The sequence below is a fragment of the Pinus tabuliformis genome, chromosome X (assembly GCF_031772625.1).
Source record: "Pinus tabuliformis cultivar Carrire ecotype Pingquan chromosome X, CPIR1, whole genome shotgun sequence".
Lineage (NCBI taxonomy): Eukaryota > Viridiplantae > Streptophyta > Pinopsida > Pinales > Pinaceae > Pinus > Pinus tabuliformis.
The window spans coordinates 1,299,704,655-1,299,718,523 of NC_142308.1; positions in this window are offsets into that span (position 1 = coordinate 1,299,704,655).

The window sequence follows — 13,869 nt, forward strand, 5'->3', positions numbered from 1 at the left end:
AGAACCAATTTTCTACATCCTGAGATGGTCGTGATGTTAGTTTGTTCCTTCTATTCCTGCTTTCGTGCAGGTCATTAAGTTCTAGGGCTCTGTCTATCTAATCCTTTATTATTCCCTTTAGTATGTCCACGAAGGGGTACGATTGGCCTTCGTGTAGCCCTAACCTGCGGTTCAAGCATTTTCGCGCTACTAAAGCAACATATCATGCAGATTCCTAAACTAGCTTAAGTATCTTACTTATTTTATTAAACAATCATAGTTAGCACCGCTAAACAGATATCCTTACTTACATTCAATTATCCAATGTAATTACATAAATTCGTGCATCATATAAGCATTATAAATGAAATTCATACACAATATGACTAGACGCATTAACAGGAAAAAAGACAGAATTTGCAAAATGCTTCTCTTTATTGATATCTTCAAACAATTACAAACTCTATCTACCCTACCCACATAGTTTCAGGGGTCCGCACACTCAACTGCGAACTTCCACCCTAGGCCTCTGTGCAATCAGCTATAGAGCCTCTACCTGCACTGAGACCCAAAACTTAGACTTCTCCCCTTATCGCTCAAGACTCATCCTACAGCCTATGACCCATCAGAACTACTCAGAGCTTACTTAGCTCTTTTTATACAATCCCATGGTCCGCGGACCATGGGTAGATATTTTACAGCTGACTTTACTTTACAAAATAAGGGCAGACAATACTTTATGACTCATGTCACCTTCACGCTTTGTGACCACAAAATGCGGAGACTTTACAACTTTATTACAAAATTGGACCCAAAACATGGGCTTTTAGCCCCAAAACTGTCCTTGGGGGATCTCGTTCCCAACAACGTCCATCTAAAAATTCTAGATATGACCAAGAGTTTCAAAGAACAAGAAGGTCGTAAGGGAGAACTAGGCACCCTAAATATCACCCCAATATATCTACAAGATGGGGTGGATAGATCTCGTGTGAAACGTGTGTGGGTAATAGTATTTAAATCAAAAGAGAAGACATAAGAGCTATCCTTTCTATTTTTTGATTACCATGACATAAAAAACAATTATTTAGTTTATCTTACCCCTTTAGATAAAGTAGGATACATCCATGTCAATTGGTTTTATCTTAGGTGTTTGGGAGGAATGATTGGGATCCTTCACACCAAGGTTCAATTTCGTAAGTGACATGATGAGCTTAGATGTAATGTATTTCAGCCTTGTTGTTGAAAATAGATAACCCCTTGAGGACCATAAGGTCTATATTCATCATATGGAATATAAAGATATTTTCCACATGCAAAAAGTAACACACACCCATGTTAACTCCAAACCTTAGAGTCATGATTGTGTATCCTTTTTAACCCTAGTGGGGCTTATTAGACACTATAAATAAAGTAGGTAGATCCATGTTAACCCTATACCTTAGATCCATGATTATGTTTTTAACTTTAATAGGACTTATTATATCCAAAATAAGTAGGGATCTAGAGCCACAATGCAACATTGAGTCACTCTACTAACTTGAATGCAATGCAAGCTAGAAATGCGATCACCTAAAAATAGGAAAACAAAAACCACATCTATTACAACCGATAAGCATGGAGGATTGGAGTGCATGACAAGTAATTGAAATATTTTCCCCTTAATATACAATCCATAACACTTAATGTAATAAAAGAAATAACAATATTAGAGATAGTGCACGGAAGCAACTAGGTTACTTCAAACTCCACCATGATAATGTAAAATTTAACTATTTGTGTGTTATTTTATTGTCATGGATAACATGACCATGAGGAACTTGTCCAGTTATGACACCTCAGTCTGACATAAGCTCATACCCCATATCTCTCATATAATACTGTAGGATGAAGAATAATAGCAATTTTTTAGAGTTAATGTCCATGGTGTTTAACGAATTCTTCTTAGTCTAAACTTTGAACACCTAAATTACAATTATGTTCACACTGATACAATTGTTATAGATGTTTAAAAATAATACTGTGATTTAGGAAATCATTATAAGGATAATATAGGAATAATATTAGGTCATTTGACCACATGTTATTCAGTAAATCACCCAAACAAGAAATTGGAGATATCCTAATATTCTAATAAGAACCTGCACCGTGAATACCATCAATTATCCAAACAATAAAACTTTAAACCTCTAGGAGAAAGCTTCTCTGAAATAAATTGAACACAGTAAAATATATGAATATGTATCTTCCAATAATATATAAACATGAAATTGTACAAAGCCTTCCTATTAGTTTAATCGAGGGTTATAGAAGTGAGTAGCTTTCAACAAGCATTATTCTTAGTTTTGCTCTATTATTATTTTCAGATCTGACATTTATATGGATTGACTTTAGTTTTCAATAGTACATTTTAGTATGCATCATGTATAGTTAGTACTCTTCCTACAGTTTTGACAAAGTACTACATTTGTAGATTTTTTAAGACAACATATATATTTATGGGAAAACACTTCATTTTCAGTTTATTATGACATGTGCCACATCTTTTTGAGAACATAAATTGCATGTTTTATGTTGATATTTTATGGATGATAAGTCCATGATGCTAGGAGGTGAAAGGGGAATTATATGTTGATAATGGGAGGCACAAGGTAGCATTGTTTGTTATGTCTACTTGATGATGATAGTTTGGTGCATGTTTGATTTGTTGTTGCACATATATTTATTGGCACATATGGATAGCGTTTGGTTTAGCTTTATGTCAGTTTGATATGGTACTACATCAACTTTATTATACACAACATATTTTACTTGAACATGGTATATTTTTGACATATACTACACCACCATTCTTTTAATCAACAAATATACATGTGAAATTAATGAGTATTTTTCATACAATTTATTTTGGTAAAATGAATATAGTCGGGAAGTGAAATGCTGATTAGAATATTTAAGGATTAGGAGGGCCCCACTTACTAAAACATAGATACAAAATATAACAAAATTTAAACTTATTAACTTATTCCTTTAGAAAGATCCTTCCTTCATTCTAATCAAACTTGATTAGAAATTAATTTTAACAAATCTTTCAAGTAGTTCAACTTCCCAACTACCTTGAAGGCCTTTAAAAGAGGATGGAGCCTATGATCGATAGTTAGAGAACACTGTGAAGAGAGATGTGCATTAAACAATTTCTTGTTTTCATTCTTTCCTTCATTTTTCCGTGAAGTCTAAGAGGTATATCCAAAGGTGGTAGCATACTATATTCAAAGGGGAAACAGTTTGAAGGAAACTCCACTCAACCTTGGAGTATTTTTTTTTAGGAAAATTGAATTTCCTAAAATTTATTTGCTCATAGAAGATTTGGTTTGTCATTAACCAATGTCAACAGCCATCAATCTTGCAGAGAAACTAGGTTATCCAAAGTTATATCATATTGCTTGAGGGTGCTTTAAAGTTGTCTTATAATTAATTATTACTCTCGAGAATATTTGTATATGATATTTGTTACATTGTAGATATTCCAAACTTTAGTTTGGTCAAAGGATCTTTGTAGGAACCTGCCATTGTGATATGTTGTACTTACATGCATATTTTTTAATTAAATCAACCATTTTTTGCCCTATTTATTGTTCATGAATCTCACAAAAAATCATATTTATTTGTAGTTTTTTCTCTTGATTTTATAAAATTAAATTGCAACTGAGGATCTATGATTTTTTAGGGTTGTAAGGCTTCAAAATAATGATTAGTTTGTTGCTAATTAAAGTCTTATTTTTAATTATGTTTTCTAATATCGCTGCGTACATTGTTTATTTGTACAGTTCTACATTTCTTATCATACTTCAGTACATATTTTTTTTAAATGTTGTTTTATATTCAACTCCGATAGCCAGATACATTGGCTGAGTTCCCATTGCTAAAGGCCCTCGCTAATACGAGGTCACGAGGTCAATTCTATTCGATGATATTAGAGTTAGGCTCTGTTAATAAGTCGATGGGAAGTGATCCCTTTGGGTGGATATACTTGGATATTTCCTCGAAAAAAATATATTGTATTATTCATTGTAAATACATTTCTTTGTTTTTAAAAATTGTAAATTCTATCTTAATCAATCACTCGAAAATATGTCATAAAACGATGGAAAATCTATCCCATTATCTCACCCGCTCTGTGAGATTCAAGGAGTTGGTTGAGAGAAGAAAAATAACTTCTCTTCCATCAACAATTCATTTTAACACATTGATTGGGAGCACAACCTAAACCAACAATATCTAGTCATTTATCATTTTCTTAGCATATAGAAAAGCATAAAAGGTATGAGCATAATGAAGGATTGTACCAGTGAAGAATTCAATAACATCCATACGTGTTCATTGACCCATACCAAACATTTGCATTCATACATCATTTCAAATCACAAATCAACACAAAGTTTCATTAACTTATCTGAGTATGTCAAGATGGTTGGGAACTAAAGGAAGGATTTCCACTCTCCACCCAATCGTAGGTCAACTACATTGAAATATTCTTATAGTTGACCACCCCTGAGCCATATCCAAACTTTGAGGGATGCATGGTTAGGGATACTTCACGCCAAGGCTTTGTAAACACTCAAGAGATGAAGTCCATCGTCCAAGTGGTTTCTCAACTTCCCTCTAGCAATAAGCACGACAATGGATCACTTACACTTATGAGTTTAATCACAAGGTTTCACCCAAGTTCTAGATGGCATCCACTGTCCAAGTGGTTTCTAATTGCGCTCTAGCAGTAGGCACCATAGTGGTTCACTTACTCCTATGAGTTTAATCACAAGGCTTCACCCAAGGTCTAGATGGAGTATTTCTTAGTCTGATAGGTTGAATCCACTATCCAAGTGATCTCTCTCATGTATTTTCGTAGCAAGCACCATAGGGGTCTGCAGTCCATTGTCTAGGTGGTTAACAACTCTCTAGCAAGAACCATGATGATTCGATCATCCACCGAGCCTCCCACTGACCATTCAAGACTAAACAAGCTAAGCACAATGGCCTCAAGAATGACAATATAATGGATAACACCCTAATTTTCTAAGCATAAGTTGAGTCACAAACTCCATCTCTGCTCCATGCACTCCTAGCTCAATATCCTCTAAGGAATTTTCTCCTACGTCCAATGTTTTTCATTGTTGTGTACAAAGTTTTTCACCAATTCCCTCCGAGTTATTCCCCCATCTCCTTCTTTTGCCTTTCCCCTTAACTCCCCATCTTTCTTTTTGAGGCCTTTGTTCCCCAACCTTGATCCACTAGGGGCAATGTAGGGATGAGCCCTGACCTCTATCCATTGCCCTATCCTATCACTTCAATTTTTGTTAGCGTTGATGATTGAGTGGTGAGGAAGGGGGTTGGGAATTTAATGCAACTAGGTATCGGTTGCAAACAGTAAAGTCAACCTAAAGAATTAAACTAAAATTTTATACACTTTTATATTAAAAACTAGTTCAATAAACTTTAATAAGAATAGTTAAAATAAAAATATTTTTTAGTATTTCATTGAATAAGTATTATATTAGTTAGTAAAATAATTAAAAACAAATATTTAAATATTTAAAACATCTGAAAAGAATAATTATACTAATTTAAATCATCCCAAGAGGAAACATAATTGGTGATTGAAGTAATGTGAAATTTGTGAGAACAGAGAGCTCCAAGATTCAGATCCCCCCGTGACTAGTTTTATGGAGAGGAGGATAGGTTGTAGACCTTATATTATTCCTCTATATATATGTGTGTGTGTGTATAAACTCAATATGTAAAAAGACAGTATTGGTAGGGCAATGAGAAATATCTTTGAATAAAAACACTAATCCATTCTTAAATGCAGACCTATATATCAAATTATGCATGGAGTTTTTGTGTGTGCGTATAAACTCAATATGTAAAAAAACAGTATTGGTAGCGCAATGAGAAATATCTTTGAATAAAAACACTAATCCATTCTTAAATGCAAATATCTTTGAATAAAAACACTAGTCCATTCTTAAATGCAGACCTATATATCAAATTATGCATGGAGTTTTTGTGTGTGTGTGTGTGTGTGTGTATATAAACTCAATATGTAAAAAAACAGTATTGGTAGCGCCAATGAGAAATATCTTTGAATAAAAACACTAATCCATTCTTAAATGCAAAACTATATATCAAATTATGCATGGAGTTTTTGTAACATGGAACCCAAACATACAATTTCACATCCAACAATCATCATCAAAGTCATCATCAAAGTGTACCATGCAACAATCAATGCAAAGGAAAAAAATAGCACAACCATCCAACAATTTATTCATTTACAAATCAAAATCAAATTAACATAGAATAGTTCATAGCTAGGCCACTTCCTCTATGCCAAAATAGCCCACAAGAGAGTAAAAACAACTCCATAGAAGAGAATTACAACAACATATCTACATGGTCGGACTAACATATCCATTTTACCTACAAAAATAATAGGTGTGATACTTGAGTTAGTTGTGAGTTAATAGGTGTGATACTTGAGTTAGTTGTGAGTTAATAGGTGCTTTGACGCTATTTTTAATTTATTATTAGTTTATTGTCAGTTGATTTAATTTTAAATTCTAATTATTTAGTAGAATGAAATTATTTTAATATTTCAGTTAATTTATTTTTAAGTCTAAAATAAAAATAGAATTTAATTTAATAAAATAATTTAAATTTGTTAACATAGATAGACTTAAGTTTAACTAAATAATTTGACTTTTGTTAACTCCATGTGAATTAATACCTTCTGAACTGATATTCTTTGCGAATCTCCAAATGTAATAGTTATGCAGTGGAAGGACGACAGAGCCCTGGAGGGTAAAAGGAGATTTTCAGAATGGCCCAAGTTTTTCGGTGTAAGAATGAACTTCCCACTTTTCGCCCGACTCGTTTTCGGCGCCCGTCTCGTTTTCTAACTCTTTTGATTCATGCTAAAAAAGAGTCAGAATGATTAAAATATGTACTTAATAATTGTATTAAATTGTTCATTGCGTAGCTCGATCAGGAATTCTTGCACTCAAAACTGTGGGCCGGCCAATAAAAATATTTACATTAAATTAAATTTGTTTTAAATGGTTATATATAGTTACTAAATCAGATAAGATGTATTTATTTGAGAGTGAGGAGTTATGTTTTTTTGATCTGTGTTTAAGTTAACAAAAAAAAATTATTACATTAGATCAAATTTATTTTAGATTATTATATATAGTTATTAAATCAAATAACATCTATTTTTTATAATTTATAAATTGAGATTTAGTTTAATTTTAAATTTATTTAGCATTTAAAAGGATTGAATTTCTTTTCATTTTAAAAAAAATTTGTGTCCTAAGAAAATTTCACATTTAGGAAGTCTCAAATTAAGATAAAACTAAGATAGTTTTAAAAATAATATCATTATTTCTTGTCCCCAATTAAGTATTAGTATTTTGTTTACTAAATATTATTTTTATAAATCTATATATATTATAATATATTAATAGAAATCTATGATGATAATTTTAAAAAAATATTATATATATATAATTTGTTTTAAGTATTAATTGTTGAAATTTAATCTTATAAATTAATAAAAAATAATTATTATCTTAAATTTAATTCGGAGTATTCTATAAATGATTAACTATGAAATCTCTCACGATTTCATATTCTGAAAATTCACATATAGGAAGATATAACAAAAATACTAAGGTTACATGTTTAACAAAAATAAATTCATGTTAAATGTGGAAAATCACTCAAATACTTCATAAATTCATCAAGAGAGAAAATTATAATGAGAATTTCGAGGATGGCAATAACCAAAAGATTATTTCCCATCTAAATGAAGGTGAAAACATGATGAGTTATTCACCTTATCACAATTATGAACCTTATGGTCCATTTAAAAAAAATTGGGAACTAAGAATTTTGAAAAAATGTATTTTTCCTCATCTTTGATGATTTGGCAATAGAAGTCTTTTTATCTTTTTACACATTTGAAAATCTAAGTGGGATATAATTACTTTCTAGTTTGAAGGGGATCTCATTTATGATACTAATGATGAAGTTGAAGATCTAAGAGCCTTGGTTAGAATTTTTTGATGAAAGGAAAAAGAAAAGATTTGTTTCCTTCTTTATGAAATGGTTAACTATGAATTTGAAATGGCATTTTTTTTGTGAATCTAGCTTTTCTATTCATTCATGGCATTGGTACATCGTGATGCGCTTTTAACCAAAAAAAATTCAGCTTCATTCTTACCGGACTTATTGGCCAAAAGGTAATAGCAAAAAACCGTATTCAACATGAAACATAGACTAGCAGACCACATATAGATAGACCAATAAAACCAAAAAGTACCAAGTACAAACAAACAACTAATTTTCATCCCTAATCTATGAGGTTTGCCAGGCTTGGATCATCTAGGTTGTTTCCTGGTGGCAGATGAACATGAAAAGCCTCGTGCACATGTCACTCATCGATTTTCCATTCCTTCCAAGTGGTCTAACAACTCGAAAATTATTTTCTGACCACGACGCAAGGCAACTAGGTAATCCATCATATGCCATTGATTGTGTTGAAGATCATTCATAAATCCGATGATTTCATTCGGGTCGTCATGGCGATCTCGAATAATCTATTCCAACAAATGATTAACTCTATTTTTCTTGGGGAGTTGACAACTTATTGGTCTAACTCCTCTCCTAAATCCCTTGACTCTGTCATGTGCTCTTCTATGGGTCCCCTTGGCCCACCAACTCAGTGTGCGCAACCTCGTTACCATTGCATGGTGCCAAGGTGACACTATTTCTATACCCAAGTTGTGTCCAACACCCCTTGTTCCAGTTCTCCCAACTAATCCACCCCTAGTGGGTGAGCCCAATACTAAAACAACCATAACACTGCAGGATAGGATGAGAGGGTCAAATTGGCGCGTGCCCTTCCTAGAATGATTTTCCAACTCTAAAACGATGACCACCTACACCCAACTTGGAGATACTGCTAGTCCCCATGGAATTGAAATGTTCGAAAGAGAAAAAAATACGTCGATATATGCCAATCCAAGTCACCTCAAACTTTGTTAAGAGATAACCCTGCCTAGGTGAAAGGGTAGAATTTCGAAACAATTGGGGGAACACAGTGAAAAATATAGATACATAATTGAAAATTCCCAAAGAGTTACCCATGAAATTTGACCACACAATATGAGAAGGGTTTAACCCTCTCTTCTTAGTATCCACAGTAGAAACAAATGTCATAGCCAAGAACCACACCGCTACCTTAACAAATGTGTCAAAAGACTTTTTGTAGATGCAATTGAGAGCCAAAATGATAGTTAAAAGGAGGAATGTTACCCAGAAATTGTCAAAATCTAATGGTTCCAGTGAAAGGCTCCTTATCTTCTCATTCCACGCATTACCTTCCCTGACGAGCTTTAAGGCCTGTGCTCGAGGGAAGAACACATGACCATGAACCTTGTTCCCAAGTCCTTCCTCTTTGGATCCCCTCAATTACCCCGCACATCTGAAGTAGCAATTTTGTCTACCACCCTAACTCCCATCACAGTGCACAACAAACATCAATCCATATGTTTGCAAGTAACTCTTGTAGTGCCTACAAATTTTGGAACCATCTCTTTCCACCAATCCCAAGGCACTTCCATGACATGCTTCATAAATGCACTTAATGTGTGCGCATGGGAGTAAATGCCCCTCATTGTCCTCCATTCTCATTTGATGTCATTCCCATGATGGATAATTTGAAATGGCGTTTTGGCCTAAATCTAGCAATACAATTTCTAGCAAAATTGTGATTTATTTGTAAATTAAACAACTTAATCATATGTTTTTAAAAAACTTGTACTAGATTTTGAATAAAATTGACCCAAAAAATGCTTCAAATAGAGCCATTTCATCTATTAATCAGACTTCTCTAACTTAATTCATATTCCTGGTAAAAAAAGTTATAATCTTTGATCACTAATCCATTTGTAAATTATAGTGTTTAATTCTTTATTTATTTATTTATAATTTTTGAATTTAACTCATAAATTGAGATGGAATTTTCCATATATATTATTTACTATAATTATTGTTAAAGTGTATAATGAATCTCTCGTATACACATATTTGGATTTATAATCATTAATATATAATTATAATTTATATTAATTATTTTAATGGACCACACACATAATTTGTATAAATAATTTACTACTAATTTTGATGGTCAAATTTAACTACCCTAAATTAATGTTATTTATTTATTATTAATCTTAATTGATTTTAAAAATATTATTAAATTATTTTGTTTATTTAATTTTTATTAAATTATCTATCTATCTATATATATATCATTTGAATATTAATTAAAACATATGAAGGCGACATTTAAATTTATTTTGTTTCTATTTTTTCTATATATATGTTTTCCCGGCAGTTACAAATGTTGACAAACTTTATTACATTACACCTACACATCTCCCCATACTGGGTTGTAAAGCGCCTCTTGATGCAATAAGATTTAACGATTTGTAAATTGTGGTGCATAGATATTTGAATATTTTGTCATTTTTGTTTTTATGTGGTTTAGGAGCTTCATATATTGGTGACTGCTACGTCCACAGAAACAGTCCCCGGTAGATCTTGGAGGGATAAGTCCTGTTGACTCATATTAAAGCCTAACCATAGAGGGTGTCTAAGAGAATTGACCTCGTGACTTCTCATAGTGAGGTGCTTATGGGATGGGTACTTGACCAATTGAACTAACCCTCAAGGCTATTTTTTGGATAGTTTGACATAATAAATGTTATTTTGAACATCTTAGATTATGACAATTTATTTCCTTATATCTTAGATTTGGTATCTCTAGTTTATTGCTTGAATTTAAGAAATTATTGAAATAATAAAGTAAAAGAGTAGGCACGAAATACACAACATCCACACAAATGAATATGAAATTTATCCTAGGAAACCCAAAATTGGATAAAACCCAGTGAGAACAATGTAAACTTTGAAACGGGAACTATAAACTCAAAACAGGAACTCTGGCAAAAAAACCCCAAAAAAACATAAAAAACAATGCTAAAGACGAAAAGTGTGTATACTGGAACGATGTTTTTATTTTTTAGGCATCAATTTTGAACATGTTTTAAAAATGGTAGTGACTACGAAATTTACTATGAAATTTTCGTGCAAAATATAGCTTCAAAATGAAAGTGATGATACTGGAACAATGAATTTTTTTTAGGGTCAATTTTCAAAATTTTAAAAAAATGCTAGTAAAACCAAATTTTTATGTGTCAAACAAAGTTGTTTATGAGGAAAAAAGCACATTAATGTTTTTGGTAGAATATCATTTTTTTTCCTAAGTATAAATTTAACATGTTTTCAACCATAACATGCTAGATACAAAAGAAATTGAAATTTTTTCAGCTATAAAATTAAAAAACCTTGACATTATGAACAAATTACATCACTAAATGAATTCAAAAGTCATTATTTGTATATTGAATAAAACATACATTATATCTCTAATTTAATATTGCAATGTAGATATTTTAAACAATAAAATTTATCATAATTAAGACATATAATCCAACAACATAAAAATGCCTCATAACTTCTCATTTAACACCATATGGAAAACATTAATTTTATTTGAAGATACGATGCATACATTAGTTATATAAACTGTCTTAAACAATGATTCAAAATCACTCATATTTTCTTGCACACCATCAGAATTCACATATTCAAATGAGTGAGTGGATGCTGACAAAGATGTTCCATATTCTTCTCTTTCATCAACTAGTGCCCCATTTGAGTCCACATGCATGCCCAACATTTCAGGTTTCAAAATTCTTCTAGATCTAAGACTGGTTTCAGCAGACTCCCATGTCAACACTGTTCCTTTTGGTAACAACCTTGTCAGAATCTCTATCGTCTTGAAGCGAACAACTCCTCTCTTTGTTAAATTGAAGTCATAAACAAGTATGTCAACATCCTCCAATTTTAATATGTTTGTGAGGCAACGATTTATATTTGTACCCTTTCTTTTTCTTTTTCCGCCATTTTTTTATCAACTACCATTTCTGGCTTATACACACCATTGAATGGGTGTATATTTGTGGCATACCAATGTACTTCAACACTTGTAACATCCTCATTTTCTGTAAATACCTTTATAACTTTAGCAACCCAAAATGGATAGCCATTGGGATCTCCATCTGCTAGCACTGCAATCATGCAACCCTCCTTAATATCTTCTACTGAACCCCTATAAAGGTCTTCCATGGCTTCACATTGTGCACGAGATATTTTGGAACCAATATACATCACTCTTTCTGCTGCCTGTGAAGAATTAATAATACCTTGAGATTGTTGTTGTTCAACAATGTTTACTTCCTCATGTTCATTCGACACATTTTGTGGCCAAATAAATGGATTTTTCAAAGGTATGTCTTCATTTGTTGTTGTTGAAATGATATCACTTTGATTATTGAAAAATGACTCCCACCAAACTGAATCAGCAATGTCAAAGTATTCATATATATATCTAATACATTTTTTAATTTCTTTCAGGCAATCAGAATAATTTATATCTCTATTCTGTCTGCGTGCATTCTGAACTTCACCAAATGATGGTAATAACAATATTTTTGATGCAAATATTGGATGATCTGGAATGAACTTCAAAAATCGCAAACTTGATGACAGTGCCCATTCTATAGTAGTTGAATACTTCTTACCCCATATTAGTGTTTTCCCATCAATTTTTTTGATACGAAATTGATGTTGGAAGCTAATGTCATTAAGTTTTTCAATGCATTTCCCCTCACCATATGATCCCAGAATAAACCTTCGCATGTCAACAGTTTCTTCCAACACATCAATAGTAGGCTTTGGCATGTATGATTTCTTAATACATTCAATTAGTGATGGCAATCTCCCAACTTCCTTCCTCCTCAATGTGACTGAAAAACGATTGAACATTTGATCAATATGGTCATGAGTGTGCCCAACAAGAAGGAAACCAACCTTTACCTTTTGAAAAATTATCAATTCAACAAGCATGTTTAGATATCCAAAAACAACCTGATTTTTGTTTTCACGGCAAGTGTTATCCAATTGTAAATACAAAGCTTCAAGAAGATTACCAAACCAATGAGAAATCACATCATGAATTATGGTTATGGTCAGATTTTCATCATTATGAATATTTGGAGCTGTGAAGTACACCCTTGGCAACGTTTTCCCATTGAAGACCATACAACCGACCAAGTGAAACTGAATAAAATTTTCCTCCTATAAATTTTTGGGTGTGCAAACAAAATGTGGTAAAAGTGTTTTCTTCTGGTCCATACCATCAATTATCAAACCCAAATATTTATTCAGATTATCATAACACTTCTTTCGATGCTTGTACAACTTCTTCCTTTCGTTTGTTTGTTGTTCGCGATGCTCTTGAAGTTCTTTGACAATTAAATCTACACAACATAAAAGAAATTCATTAAGAAATATGTTTTCATAGTTGATGACTATACAATTTTAAAAGTTGAAGTTATGAATGCTTACCTCTTTCTGAGCCTTCACATTTGTCCCTTTTTGATTTAAGAGAAGCACATGTACTGCAAATCCCCATCCTTGTCTTCTTATGAATACAGACATTGTTGAATTCTTTCTTCCATACCTTCACAAAATATTGATATGTAATAAACTGGCCATGTCCCTCAGCACCTTTTGCATATTCTTTGTATAAGTTGTATATTTCTCGTCTTGAAAAATTATCTGGAATATGTATTGTCTCTCTATTTTGCATACACTCTCCATGCTTTGAAAAGAAATCTTTCATCCATGACATTGCAGTATTTG